At 34.5% G+C, this 16564-nt stretch overlaps 1 pseudogene; it reads left to right on the forward strand.

Annotated features, from left to right (window-relative positions):
• LOC143539859 (RING-H2 finger protein ATL13 pseudogene) lies at positions 1–1541 on the forward strand (annotated as a pseudogene).
• Positions 1542–16564: the final 15023 nt, after the last annotated feature.

Consider the following 16564-nt stretch of genomic DNA (forward strand, 5'->3'; position numbering starts at 1 on the left):
TATCTATTTTTGTAATCTAGTTCTCTGGATTCAAAATTTATTTCTGGCAGAGTACTCCATTTTCATCTCTCTCCCTCTCTCACACACATACACACAGAGCCCTGAAAGCTCCATCCAAACATTCAACTCAGAGATCTTGATAAAATCTTTCATGGGTTCTTAAGTATATATAGTTAATACATGAAGACCTCTTAGGTTTTCCAAAATAAAGATTCAAACTTTACAAATTTCTCTTTATTCCAGAAACAATGGATCAGAAAACATATGCTTCTAACTATGAAAGACCTTATTTTTACACTCGGACACCTCTCCCACCACCACAACCACAACCTCCGGCCACTACTACAGGCAACCAATCACATGGGTTCAATCTGAACTATATGGTGAGTCCAAGTGTTCTACTAATCATCATAATTCTTGCTATCATTGTTTTCCTTTCTGGGTTGCTTCATCTTCTTGTTAGATACTTCTTGAAGCCCATCAATAGGGATCCAGATGAGTTTGATAATGTGACTGCACTTCAAGGCCAGTTACAACAACTGTTTCATCTTCATGATTCAGGCGTTGACCAGTCTTTCATTGACACATTGCCAGTTTTCAGTTACAAATCAGTTTCTGGTGTGAAAGACCCTTTTGATTGTGCTGTGTGTTTGTGTGAGTTTCATAGTGAAGACATGCTTAGGTTATTGCCAAAATGTAGTCATGCTTTTCATATGGATTGTATTGATACATGGTTATTGTCTCACTCCACTTGTCCTCTTTGTAGAGGTAGTTTGCTTTCTGATTTTACTTCAAGTCCTTGTTCACCAATTGTGCTTGTTCTTGAATCTGGGAGTGTTGAGAATTCTAGAGAGATTATTGAATATGATCAACCAAATGGTTCATCAATCCAAAGAGTTAGTAATGAAGGATTTGAATTTGATAAGGGCGACATGATAAAAGAAGATAATAAGGAGAAAGTTGTTACTATTAAGCTTGGGAAGTTAAAGAATGTCGATTGTGGTGATAGTCAGAAGCAAACAATAGATGGAAGGAGGTGTTTTTCAATGGGGTCTTTTGAATATGTAATGAATGAGAATTCATCCTTACAAGTAGCAATTAGTACCCAACTGAAGAAACAAGCAAGCAAGAAGTCTTCCCTACCAATCACTCCTTCACACCGCCCTGCAATGTCAGAATGTGGTGGCGATTCAAGGAGAGATTTCACAGGAATAGACGTTCGCGGTGGTGGTAATGGTGGAAATGGGAAGAGCAAGAGGGATAGTTTTTCGGTGTCCAAGATTTGGCTTAGAGGGAAGAAAGAAAAGGTGAACACAACTGTTGGTGCCACGATTGGGCCGTCATCAAGAGGGTCTTTCTCATTCCGTTTTGATGGATTGAAGGCGGAAACAAGGACTAATTCTGAAATAGATATTAGGAGGTGGGATGATGATGATCAAGAAGCATCAAATCCACCTTCTTATGCAAGGAGGAGCTTATTTTGGCTTATGGGTTGGCATCAAATCAAGTTCGATCATTCGTTGTCTTCAACACATGTTTAAAAGTTTCTTCCATCTAAATGTTGTACCTTTTTGATATTTTATGGGTGTTCTCCAATATTTTTTGGGTAGATTAGATCATGATTAGTAAAAAGAAACAAGAAGTTTCCTTCTCAATACTAATTTTATTTATACATACAATTTGATAGATTGGTTACTTTAGGTTTCTGGTAGGGTAGATTGGTTCTAATACTAATTTTATACATGGATTGGTTTCTTTAGATCAAATCTTTATATGCATGGCCTTTTCTTAGTCCAAAAAATGCCCTTCGCGAGTCAGGCTGCTTAGCTAGTTATTGCTTTAGCTTAAGATCAGGTTTAGCAAGCAAGATTGGCTTGAAAATTGTACGAGCTAAGGTTGAACGCACTCTTTTCAAGCAATTTGTAATTTACGTGACGCGCTATCAAAACACACTAATAAGATAACATTGTGTTAAAAACATTATATTATTAATTAGACCTTCACTCTCTGTATTACTTTAGAGGTTAACATATCACTAACTCTAATAATAGCGAGTTCGCGATTTATTTTGTATATTTGAATTTAACAAACAAACCAAAAAATTATTCACTTTAAATATTATTTAAGAGAGGACACTTATGTTCCACCAACCCCTACCCCCATAATGCCCTACTTCACTAAATGATTACAAGTGAACTTCAAATTTTCAAAGTAAATTAAAGTTGAGAATGAATAAAGATATGATGGAATTTATGAAATTCAATTCGATGTATGAGTCTTTTTTACATTAAGTTGTATAGGGCCCTAGAGTTATTGTGCTAGAAACTTAATATGTACATTAAGTTTTATACGATGTTTATATTTATTTTATTTGTGCTTTATCATCATAAAAACTTAATATGAATGAGACATGTCATGCTATAATATGTTTTAAATTATTTATTGTGGGCGTTTTATTGTGTGAGAACTTGAGAGGACATTTTTGATGTCCTATTATATTATATTTCTTATTATAGAGTTCTTTTTTCATAGAGTTTTTTTTTCATACACCTCTTTCTAGTAAACATAGTAGCCTGAGTAAATAACAATTTGCATGTAAAGTTTATTTTGTCTTTTCTCCTAGGGTGTATGCGACATTCATTCATATCCTTGATTAACTTTCAAATATTATGCTAGCATATTATATAAACGCCAAATAGTCCTCAAACACTCTTCCCCGCCTCAATTTTCTTCATATCCTTTGGTTCTTCTTCTACACATATAATTTCCTCCAATCGTAATATCGTGATACCAATCTTCAAAAACCCATTCGAATATTATTACTTAGTGGGTCGATGGCACGTTGTGACAATGGTTAGTATATGCTGATTAGTTTGTCTTTGGAGCCGGGATCCCTCCCCAGACCCTACTAATAGTTTTGTTATGTGTGGGATTTACTGGGTATTATTGTTGTTGTTGTTGTATGCTGATAGTTTGTTTTCCTCATTTCAGTTCTTTATCATTTCAATGTTTGTATAATAAGAATTTAAATTTCTTATATAAGACCATGTATAGTGGTAAAGCTTCACCCTTGGGCGTTTTGTGACACGTTACGTCTCAGTCAGCAATTAGGCGTTTTACAAAAAATGGTGTAGTGGTAAAATGTCTGTTGTGTACAAAACGTTGGATGACCAAAACACACCCCAACGCCCGGGGGCGGTGTTCCCGGGCTTTTTGGGGGCATTTTACAAGTAAGGAAATACTCACTACGGATAATTTAATGGTAAATTCTTATTTCTGGCATGTCAGTATGTGTTCATTTTAGTTGTTGCTGAAAGCGGATCAAAATGTCATAAATTGATATTTTAGATGTTAAAATGAAACCGTTGACCTTTAGGGTTAAAGTCTAATTATTTAGACTTGGGTGCATCCTAAAGTTCAACTAAATCCCTATAAGAGCATAAGGAGTCATTCGATTTCTTTACAAGTTTCCTATTTTATCTTGCATGACACATCAGCATTTTCCATTTCCCCCGTTTCTTCCTCAACCCCTCCCCCTCCCACCCACCAAAAAAAAGCATGGTGTCGTCCTATTTTTGCCCCTGTGTTCCCTAATTTAATTTATTTTTTTAAATTCATAAAATACAATTTATTAAAAGCTCTATTTGAGTTTGATCTCCAAGAAGCAGAAACTGAAGCAGTTGCAGGATATAATTCTCAATCAAGATGTCTCAACTAGATAATTTCACTTTGAAATTGATGTCAAAGGGCTTTTCCTCTGTTTGGGACAATTGTATTTGTCGAAAAAATACACAAACAATTAAACGATACTGATATAATGCTAAATATATATAAATCTCTTGTACATTTAATATAATATTTTATTAGTTTTTGTTCGGTTTTTATTAGAATTTGTGCATTACTAATTTATTTGAATATTTTAGGTTCCGGGTTTCAATCATTCGAAAAGAGGGCGAAAACAAGCAAAATGGGAAAAGGCCCGTCGCGCGGCACTTTGGGCTCAGTTTTCTAGAATCTTCTACAAATATTAAGTCTATTGGCTCAGTTTTTTAGAATCTTCTACAAATATTAATTTTATGGATTTATATTTCCAGAATCTTTTCTAATTTTAAGTTTATGGGCCTTGAAAATCTATATAAACACCCATAAACTTAACCCTAATAATAACTGAAGAGCCATACAAATTTTGGGAGTTTCAAGGCTTAGGATTGCAACTTTTGAAAGCTTTGGAGTTGAAAAATCATCCGGTGGTGCGCGCATTGGTTGAAGACGAAGACCACGTGTTTTATCACCTTTAATCTTCCGTTCTTATTTATTTTCGCCATGATTTCCTTTATTATCATTTTGTTTGATTTTATTATGCTAGGCTAAACATTATAGACTGCCTAGGCTTATGATTAACCTTTGTTAATCTTTGATTTTGACTTGGGTTTTATTTATCGTTATGGTTTTATGAACTAGTTGAAAGGTTTAATTATATTAAATTGATACATTTGTGTGTTTAGGGTTGTTTGTTGAGTTTTATTATTTCATAGTTGCCTTGATTATTGTTTGTCACTATGATAGGTTGCTATTAGTTCATCTACTTTGTGTTTTTGACTATTTTATGATTGATTTCGAATAAGATCATAGGAATAATACTATTTAATTAAATAAACCTATGTGGCTGCTAACCTAAATAGCTGTAAGGTGTTAGGTTATTGATAGGTCTTTGTTGATCAGGATTACTAGATTTAGTTCTTCGTAAAGAGTCCGTCTAGGTTTGATTGATTAATTTTGTCTATTGAGTTAATTGAATATATTAGACTGTCTTTGATTTCCGCGTTGTAAGGTAGGATTTCGTATAAAGGAACTAGTTTGTAATTATTTCGGTGACCGTAAGGAAACTTGATTTTTAATACTGGTGAGTGTTAAAACTTATTAGAAACACATAGGTGTCTTCTTGAGAAGGGTCAGGGGTCCTGTTCGGGTTTTCTTTTAAGCTTCTATTTTACAATCCCAGTTCTATAACTAAATAGTCTCCCGGTTAATTGATAACTGAAACTTAGGGGATTCTAGCCTAGGTGGTTGTTCATCATCATCTGAAATAAGTCTAAGTTCAAAGTTTAGTCATCTTTAGTTTTCTTAATTAGTTTAAAACTAGTTTATTAGTAAAATCCCCTTAAACAAATAATAAATAAATAAATCGTGTCTATAGTTAAGTCTAAATTTAGCTAGTAAACGTAAATTAAAGAGTCCTGTGGGTTCGATATCCGGACTTACTTAACTGTACTAGAGTCGATCGTTCACTTGCCGGTTAGTAGTTTAGTTAAGTTTAAGAGTCTAGAATTTATTTCTTAGTGTCTAGATTAGCGTGTTTTTATTAAACTACTTTTAGCACAACAAGTTTTTGGTGCCGTTGCCGAGGACTCTTGGCGATTGCGTTATTAGTTTTGATTAGATTTATTTGCTACATACGTGCTACTTGTTTTGTTTTGTCTTTGAGTCATTGGAGTCTAACTAATTTTAGTTTAATTTTAAGTCTAGTTTATTTTATCTTTTTATTAGTTTTATTTTAGTATTTGAATAGAGTCTATTGATTTGGTCTTGTATGCTTTTCAGGTTTATGCCGCATCTTCGATCGCAAGGACCATCTCCGTTAAAGTCTGAAGCCAGTTCGTCATCACCGATCATCATAGATTCTCCACCAAATTCATCACCACACAGTTCACCGCCGTCGAGTCCCAGAACCATTCCCAATAATTAAATGGCCGACAACCGAACTGTTTACAAACAAGCCTTCGAGGGTTTCACCGGAGACCCCTTTCCTATCATCACCCCCGTAATCGATAACCCCAATTCCTGGCAGATTCCCTCTTACGTCATAGCCAATCTCACTCAGAGTAATCTATTCCATGGCCATGGCGATGAAGACGTACCAGCGCCCATCAATCATCTCACCCGTGTGCTCAGAACGTTCAACTTGCAAGGTGCCAATGAACATGTGATTTTCCTTTGCTTGTTCCCGTTTTCAGTTACGGGTCGTGCCGCCACTTGGCTCGATTCGCAACCTGCTGGAGCATTCACTACTTGGGAGGCACTGCGTACCGCTTTCTTGAAGAAATACTTCCCACCTGCCAAAGCATTCGAAGAGAGAGATTAAGGTAGAGGAGAGTGATGAGTTTGTGGATGAGGAGATAGTGTTGGAGACTCCTCGGAGGGTGCAACCTAGGCTAGACCCGGCAAGTACCGCACCAACCAGTGAGTCCATAGTTAGAGGAAGTGAGGAAAAGAAACTGAGAGATGTTAGGCCTTCACCGCTTATAGATCATGCTCGTATGCCGTATCTAGCCCGTGTTAAGAATCAGAAATTCAGAAGAGAGTACGGGAACTTCCTAGATATGTTTAGGCAGCTTAGGATTAATCTTCCATTTATCTAGGTCCTCCAGCATATGCCGAAATATGCCAAGATCTTGAAAGATATTCTTAAGCTAAAGGAAATTCTGGAGGAGCTTTCGACTGTTCCACTTAACAGAGAGTGTTCGGCAGTAGTGCTCAATAAGGTTCCAGAGAAGTTACCCGATCCCGGTGTTTTCACTGTTCCATGTTTGTTTGGTACGGATACCTCGTGCCAAGCTTTAGCGGATCTAGGAGCTAGTATAAACTTAATGACATATTCATTGTTTGAGAAGCTAGGCATAGGAGAGCTCACACCCACCCGCATGACCTTGTCTTTAGCTGACCGTTTGGTGAAGTATCCTAGGGGGATCATAGAAAACTTGCTCGTGAAAGTTGATAATTTGGTTTTCCCCGTAGATTTTGTGGTTTTAGATATGGAGGCCGATGAAAGAGTTCCTATTATTTTTGGTCGTCCATTATTACGTACTGCTAGGGAACTTGTTGATGTTTTTGATGGTAAGATCACTCTTAGAGCCGGTGACGATAGTGTTACATATGTTGCTAAATCCATGAGACACCCGAGTGGTCACGATGGTCTCATTGATCCATGTCATCCCGTTTATGCGATTAAGTCTTTTATTCTGGGCATGGATCCACGTCTTGAGCACACTAGTTCCGTCAGAGTTTGTTTGGAGGAGGACAGAGAGGTCGCGAGTTCTCGAGAGGTGATGGAGTTTGATAGAGAGAGAGAGGTGCTGGTCTGCAAAAGTTTGTGGAGTGTAGAAAAGTTGGAGATAAGAGGAACAAGGTTGAAGATGAATGGTCGTATCGTGATGCAGTTTCTTGGAGGACCATGGAGTTTGACCGAGGTGGAGGAATCTCCACTTGGACTGTCGAGTAGTTTACACAATAGAGTGTCTTGAGTGAAAAGTCAAGTGTAGAGTTTGTATATTTGCCGTATCGTTATTTTTGAGTCTTGTCGAGTCACTAGCGTAGATTTTTGTAGCTCTTCTTTGTTTTTATTTTTAAGTTTTGCAGGTTTTGAGCTAGAAAAATGACCCTCATGAAGTTTATTGCAAAATTCAAGTATGGGGATGGAGCAGCCGAACTGTATACGTTTTATTATTTACTGCTATTTATTCATGCTTTATATATAGGGTGGGTTGGTTGGTCTGGTAAAATACTTAAGTGCTTAGCATCTATCAAATTGATAAGATATTTTTAGATATTGTTTGTTGTGTTTGTTGCTCCCGTTCGAGTGTGAGAGAAGGAGATATTGTTTGCTGAGCACATTTGGAATTAGAAGGCATTCATGGAAGAAGACTTTGGCATCAAACTTCATGCGCATATTACCAGCTAAGTCTTTTCCATTATTTATCTTGCTTGTTTATTTTTATTTTAATTGTTTTTTTTATTTTTAGGCTTTTAGTTTTTTGTATTCCGAATTTTATTTTAAATTTTAGTCCTTATCCTTGCATTGAGGACAATGCAAAATTTAAGTATGGGGATAGGACATTTGAGTCATAGTTTCATAGTTATAAATTTTAAATAAAAAAAATGAAAAAATTTTGAAAAATGTCCCTTGATTTTGTTTCTTTTTGCACTTAAATGGGAGATGAGGATATTTATCGGGAATCGGTTTTTCAAACTACTAATAATATGAGATAATATTAAAGAAGGCGTACTTAACTTGGGATGTGTCGGTAGGCCCAACTAGTCTTGAAAGGTTTTCCATTGCATATTCTTAATAAACCTAATTAATCTTAAATTTTGTGGGTTCTCATCCTAAGGGGGGACAGTGAAGCTAAAATTCGATAAGGTATAGAGAGTATTACCATAAGCTGATAACCCTAAGATTGTGAGAATTGAATGCACTTTAAAATTAGCTCGCTACTCCGTTTTATGAAAATAAATAAAGAGTGGTGGCGCCCCACAAATGTCCAATTTTATACGAGTTTTAGTCTTTAGTTATATACTTTTAGGTAAAAGATGCCTAAGTGCACAATAATATATATATATATATATATATATATATATATAAGAAAAGCAAAAGAGAAGAGCAAAGTAATGAAAAACGCCAAAGAAGCATTCTCAAAAATAGAAAAAGAGGCCAAAGTGCACATACTAGACGAGACTGAGAGTTTACGTGTTACCGAGGGGATGGCGACTCTGTGGATACACTATTGGGGCTCGAAAGTTTCTAGTCAATAAATATTTTATTAGAGCATATATAGGACAAAGTCTAATAATATTTAAGGCATGCTCGTACGACCTCACTTGACCTATCATCCATAATTCCATCTAAGTGCATTTTCTTTTTACCATTAACGGGTTGTTATCTTACGGTGATATGTTGAACCAGTTTGCTTCAACTCGATTATTTTTAATTGTCTTTACTATGCTTGAGGTGAGGTAGGTGGACCTTAACTCCAAAGGTGTGAGACCCATAGCTTTTGATATCACATGAACTTAAATGCTTAATGTGCGTGGGGCTTAATAGGCTGGTGGCTGGGTTTAACTGGACAACAATGTCGGCAATCGCGGGTTTTACGTTTATCTGAGCTTTAAGATAACCTAATATGTTTTTAAGATCGTATTTCTCTGATTCTGATCCCATTGCAATGAGACTTTTTCAGGGATGAAAAAGAGATAAGTGTTGAGATATTTGATATAATGCTAAATATATATAAATCTCTTGTACATTTAATATAATATTTTATTAGTTTTTGTTTGGTTTTTATTAGAATTTGTGTATTACTAATTTATTTGAATATTTTAGGTTCTGGGTTTCAATCATGTCGAAAAGAGGGCGAAAACAAGCAAAATGGGAAAAGGCCCGTCGCGCGGCACTTTGGGCTCAGTTTTCTAGAATCTTCTACAAATATTAAGTCTATTGGCTCAGTTTTTTAGAATCTTCTAGAAATATTAATTTTGTGGGTTTAGATTTCCATAATCCTTTCTAATTTTAAGTTTATGGGCCTTGAAAATCTATATAAACACCCATAAACTTAACCTTAATCATAACCTGAAGAGCCATACAAATTTTGGGAGTTTCAAGGCTTATGATTGCAACTTTTGAAGGCTTTGGAGTTGAAGAATCATCCGGTGGTGCGCGTATTGGTTGAAGACGAAGACCATGGTTTTATCACCTTTAATCTTCTGTTCTTATTTATTTTCGCCATGATTTCCTTTATTATCGTTTTGTTTGATTTTATTATGCTAGGCTAAACATTATAAACTGCCTATGCTTATGATGAACCTTTGTTAATGTTTGATTTTGACTTGGGTTTTATTTATCATTATGGTTTTATGAACTAGTTAAAAGGTTTAATTATATTAAATTGATGCATATGTGTGTTTAGGGTTGTTTGTTGAGTTTTATTATTCCATAGTTGCCTTGATTATTGTTTGTCACTATGATAGGTTGTTATTAGGTCATCTACTTTGTGTTTTTGACTATTTTATGATTGATTTCGAATAAGATCATAGGAATAATACTATTTAATTAAATAAACCTAAGTGTGCTGCTAACCTAAATAGCTGTAAGGTGCTAGGTTATTGATAGGTATTTGTTGATCATGATTACTAGATTTAGTTCTTCGTAAGGAGTCCGTCTATGTTTGATTGATTAATATTGTCTATTGAGTTAATAGAATATATTAGACTGCCTTTGATTTCCGCGCTGTAAGGTAGGATTTAGTATAAAGGAACTAGTTTGTAATTAATTAGGTGACCGTATGGAAACTTGATTTTTAATACTAGTGAATGTTAAAACTTATTATAAACCCATAGGTGTCTTCTTGGGAAGGGTCAGGGCTCCTGTTCGGGTTTTCTTTTAAGCGTCTATTTTACGATCCCAGTTCCATAACTAAATAGGCTCCCGGTTAATTGATAACTGATACTTAGGGGATTCTAGCCTAGGTGGTGTTCATCATCATCTGAATTAAGTCTAAGTTCTAAGTTTAGTCGTCTTTAGTTTTCTTAATTAGTTTAAAACTAGTTTATTAGTAAAACCCCCTTAAAGAAATAATAAATAAATGACAAAACGGCAAAAGACGTCCTTTATGTTTGAACGTTTTTTCAATGGACGTCCTTTCACAAAAGAAATGGCAGAAATCATATTTCATGTTTCAAATCTCTTTCACGTTACGTCCTTTGATACTAATCCAGTTAAATTTTTTTGTTAAATCTGGTCATATGCATTGCACATGAGGGTAATTTGGTCTTTTTATTCTTTAAGATCCTCTATGTAAATAACAAGAAAAACAATGTCTATCTTCTTTTCTCTTTTTCACCTCTTTATCCCCACCACCATACCAACACCCAAAACCAACCTTCAAGCCACTAACACCTGAATACAACCACCAGCACCAACCGTTGCCATGGCTTCGGCGTACCCCAACCACCACACCATATACCTACTTCTCTCTTTTTGCCGACATACCCCAACCACCACACAAGATACCTACTTATCTGTTTCTACCGGCGAACCCTAACCACCACACCATTTAGATCTGAAAACGAAAACCCTAATCGAGCTTGTGCAGTTCGAAGTGTTTGAATGCTATCTGGCCTGCAATTGTACCAACCACCGGCCACCAACATCAATGTCGCTGACAATTAAACCAATAGCGCCGGGACTGAAGAAAATTAGATCATGATCATCATACACAAAATCAAGCTTTAAAAACTCAAGATTTGCGGTGAAGAACGGAGCTATGGCGTCAGAACGCTAGCCTTTGCTGCCGCTGACAATTATACCAATCAGTATAATTCAGTTTTGTGACTTGAAATTGATATGAAAATTGATGTGAAAACCAAAGTGTTAATTACACCGGTTGAATTCTCGAGGTCACCGGAAAACGAGATTAAGAACCGCGGCTTCTCGAGGTCGCCGGAAAACGAGATGAAGAACCGCGGCTTCTCGAGGTCACTGGAAAACGAGAGGGTCTGGTGGCGGCGATAGGAGATGGTGGTGGTTGGGTGTGTGTTTGTGGCTAGAAAATGCGAGAGATATGGGAGTGGTGACTGGAATCGACCGTCGTCTCGCCGGCTAACCCCTCTCCTACTCCATATTACCGGCAACAGTAAGAGGTTATTGCAGGTGGGTGGGTGGTGTGGTGGTCGTGTGATGAAGAGATGGTGGTGGTTCGGAGTGGCGGTTGTGTGGTGGCAATTATGGTGGCTTAGTTCGGGATGGTGATGGGGCGTTGGAGATGATGGCGATGGCCGCCGTGAAATTGAATCCGGTGGTGGTGGTGGTGGCGGCTAGGGAAGGTGAAAAAGATTTGTGTATAAGAGAGAGAGTGAGAGAGAAAGAGAGAGAGAGAGGAAATTTGCATGCTTAGGGCCATATTTGAAGACCAATAGATTCTAATAGAGAAACAAGTTAATACTATAAGTTGGTGCAATTTGGTGAGGATTAGTTTAGTAAGAAATTCGAATATGCCCACATTTAAGAAACAATGAAACTTTTGTAAGAGTAGTATTAAATCCTAAGGAGATAACTTTTGATGGAACAGTGTTGTGATGGAGCAGTGACTTGTACAATAAGTGTAATTGAGATAATATCAAGTTTTCACTCCCCACTTCTTGCAAATGCTACAAGTTATGATGATTAAGACACTTAAGGCTCCCACTGATTTTCGATATCTCTAGAAACCTACATGAGAAGTTTCAATGATGTACGTGATGTGGGAATGGTCATACATACGTTAGACTTGATTTGATTTACTAAATGTCCATATGTCATAAGAAACTTATGGGCATATCTATAAAAATCGTATTAAGTACATATGAATGGATTTCTTTAGGACCGTGGACCATAGATGACATATTAGATACAAAAAGATAGTCTTTAAATGATAAATGAATTATGTCTCAATATTCCTTTTGTAATAAGTTCAAAGAAACTTATAGAAATAGACTCAACCTATCATGTGTTAATTGGAATATTAGGATTAGCATACTTAAATATCATTAATACACAAGTACTGTTTTCGCCAGATATTTATTTGAATTATGGATAGTCTTGTTGCTTATGCCTAATCTAATGACATATTTTTGCAATGGGGCTTTTCCTTAGAGAACTTATAGTTGGAAGCAATACTTGTATTTTGTCTATGAACCTTAGAATTATCCTCTTTTAGGTTTTGGTGGTAGTGAGTTGAATAACATCTTATTTCCGGTACTAGACATTTATTTTTTTGTACATATGTTGTTGATCAACACACTCATTTTCCTTTGTACTTGTAAGTGTTATAGTTAATTCCTTAGGCATCTAATTGTACTATTGTAAAATTTAGCATGTAATGTACTGAAAAATTGTACTTATTTTCATGTGTGAGCCCTTAATTTATGGGTCATGATATTATACATTATGATGTATTCAATAATGTCATTTAACCTTATAGTTATAATTTGAAGGAGTACATGTATATTAGGAGTTATTTTAATTATTTCATAGAATATAGATTAGTCTTAGGAAAAACTGAATCTAAAATATCTCCGATGATAGCTTTTTTATTAAATGAGTTATTGATAATCATAAAGGCATTATATTTGATTCATTTCATTTGCTATGCTCTAGTTTTCAATAGAATGAATGTTATTAGAAAGAACAGTAGGATAGCCATATCATGTCTTGAGGGATAATTAAAACTAAGAAGAGCTAAATGTTATTGAAACTCTTTATGATGCAAAACTTATATTATATTTTAGTATTAGAGTGGATGATTTGGATGAGATAGTTATTTATAGAACAAAGTTATAGTGAGTAATATTATGGGATATTATAATAATACAGATTAAAATTTATGATCATTTTTTATATTTGAAGATGTGGTATATCTATTATTAACATAAAACTAATAGACTATAATTAAAACTTCTACTTAACAAAAAATAAATAAAATTTTAGGCAGAATTAAAATTTATTTAAGTATGTGTGCAAAATAATTATCACAAATCACCTTTATGCAGAAGTGAGACGATTATTTTATTTATGCACGAGCTAGTTTCGCTAGATATAAATGTAATACATCACCTCTAGGCAGAAGTGAGACATTTGTATCGTGTTAGGCAACACTAACAAAAGCTTTTAGTTAGACTTGGATGATAGGGTAGATGTAACACATCACCTTTAGGCATAAGTGATACATCAAAAATTCATTCAAGTTAAGCCTTTTATGTGTTGTAAAAATTTATAATATTTAAGTGTTTACAAAACATTTAATTAGTTAATAGCAAAAAAAAAATGCTTAGGATTAAGCATTTTTAAGTTTTCGATAAAACTCTAGTTCTCGGAATTAGTTCGTGGGAATTTTGGGTTCCTAGGAATGATTATTTTCCGACTTTTAGTGGGTTTTCCTTGTTTGGGTGTTTACGGGATTTTATGGAGTTCTCGGGAAAATGTTGATTATGGTATTAGTGAGTTTTCGGGTTTATGGGTTAAGACCCCAAACCATTTTAGAAAACCTGTAAACTCTTAACGCCCATAAACTGCTTTAATCCAATAATACATGAATTTTTTAATAGCCCATGAACTCGTAAACCGTTTAAGCCCTTAACCCATGATCTTTACTAACTAAATTAATCATGATAAGATTTGGTTCAAATATTTTAATGATTAACAATTATATATGTTTCTTATTTTAAGGGGATTCAAATCTTTTAACAAAATACTAAAACTTTTAACAAGATTTGAAATTTTTTTTTACTAAATAATCATTAACAAATTTTAATCTAGATTTGAACCAAAATATGCATAATTTTCGAGAATTATGATGAACACAAAGAATATCATCGAAATGTAACAGTTAAACATACAAAAAAAAAAAAAAAACTAGAATCAAAATCTTTAAACAGGATTTAAAATATTTTGAAAATATTAGGGCTTATTAAATATGACTTTTAGCGATTTTAAATAGTTTAATAAACTGTATTATTCATAAAACACGAAAAAGGAGTCAAAAAAAAGTTAGGGTTTTAATTAAAGTTCTTGTCTTCCGATTTTAATTCCATATTTAGGGAAAACATGAAGAAGTGATTAATCCATATCGCTTTGATACCAAATGTTGATCAATTCTTCAAGTAAGTAATAAAAAAACATGAATAATAATAATAATAATAATAATAATAATAATAATAAACCTATAAACCTGTTACAGTAGGGAGAGTAGTAACTGAAACAGAGTACGATTTAGTCGACGTGTTTGTCTTCTTGATCGAGTTCCCTTTTAGGATGTATAGTTAACGATGATGTTAGGGTTCTTGAGAGGAAACCGTCTTGGGAGATAAGGCACACAAAATTGTATGTGTGTTTTTTATTAGGTTATGATGATAATTTTTATATATTTTTATATACATCCAAGGGGAAACCCTTGATAAGGTATAATTAATATTTGGAAAATTGGATTTTAATAATCCCAACTTTAAGCTATTGGCCGATAATTATCCCAACTTAGTTTATTCCCACCAGTGGTCCCAAATTTAAAAAAATTGGTTCTCAATGGTTGCTCGTTAAAAAAAACCTAACGGCGTTAAGTTTTTTCCGAATTTCAAACTAATTTTTAGGACTTTTGATCGGAAGAAGGATACGAGTCGTTTGATGTAAAACTTAGCTCGAAACGATACTCCAAACAACTTAATTTTTGTTAATTTGAAGTTAAAACACCAGATTTGAAACATTAATCAAGCCATTTGAAGCATCATTACGAGCTAAGTTTTACGTTAATCGACTCATATCCTCCTTCCGATCAAAAGCCCTAAAAAATCAATTTGAAATTTGGAAAAAACTTAACGCCATTAGGTTTTTTTTAACGGGGGACCATTGAGAGCCAACTTTTTTAAATTTGGGATCACTGTTGGGAATAAACTAAGGTGAGATTATTATCGGCCAATAACAGAAAGTTGAGATTATTAAAATCCAATTACAATGGCCACATATAAATAAATAGATATTAATATTTATTCTTACATACCAAACTAAAATGAAAAATGTATTAATAAAGTGTCATAACGCTATATGTGGAATAGCATTTTTAAAGAGTTTAGTTAAAACTACTGCCAAATTACCATACGGCACATTATAGTATGAGTTAGACCAAGTGGCATGGTTATTACTGCGACATTCGTTAATTTCGGTTAACTATTTGTATTTGTTTATCCCACCCTTATTTGTATTTGAATATTTGTAATTAATGAAATCAAGTATTTATTTGTGTAATTTTATGGTTTTTATTTTATTTTTTTTCATTTAGATAATTAAAAGTGTAAACACATTTCCGGAAGCTTTAGGGACCAAAACTACCAAAAATCAGGAAAGTTTCCAAACCCACCTTGATGGTTGGGTAAAAGTTAGTTTATTTTATATATTAATTAGTTAATTTTAGTTAAATAATCGAATGAACATTGGTACTTCAAGCGTTGTTATGTGTTTTCAGGACATTGGAAGCTTTGGAGCTTAACGAGGCTATTTACGAGCTTGGAATGAAGATCGAGAAGTGAGACATTGGACGTGCATGCATCATGAGGCATTCAAGAAGATTAAATAAAAAAATCTGAAGTTTTATATCTTTGCGATACTCGAAGACGCAAAGAAGGGCAACTTCGCGATACGCGAAGTTGTAGAAATCAGGCCGCGACTATTTTGTCCATCGAGATACGCGAAGAAGAACGCTTATCATCTTCGCGATATGCGAAGATGCTTAATTCGGCCAAAAATTTAGGTTTGCCTTATATAAACCTCTTAACCTCCCCATTCGGTTTTTTATGACTTCCAGAGGCAAAAGAGGCTGCTTAGGATGATTTTCCACCATTCCAAGTCTTCCGGTTCATCTCGGGTTTGCATGTGCATCAAGATAAGTGATATAATCAATATGTCGATGCTTGGCTAAGTTTCTTGTTCATTCTAGGGTAGGTTTTTGTGTATTTTAACTTCTGACCAGATTCATATGCTTAATGTTTATGAGCTTGATTGAGTTATTGCTTTGGTCTTGCTTAATTCTTGATTGAATATTTAAACAATTTATGTTTGTAATTATTAATTAATACATTACTTGTTTGGTTATGTTCATCAAAATTTAGGGTTTAAGCTCTTGTGTCATTGAACTAGTTATCATCAAATCTTGTCTTTAAATTGGTTTTAATAAACATAAGTTGGTAATTAGGTAAACCGAGTTCAATT

This window comes from Bidens hawaiensis, unplaced genomic scaffold, assembly GCF_021521415.1.
Source record: "Bidens hawaiensis isolate Kalapana, Puna unplaced genomic scaffold, B.hawaiensis_p1.1 tig00012076_1, whole genome shotgun sequence".
NCBI lineage: Eukaryota > Viridiplantae > Streptophyta > Magnoliopsida > Asterales > Asteraceae > Bidens > Bidens hawaiensis.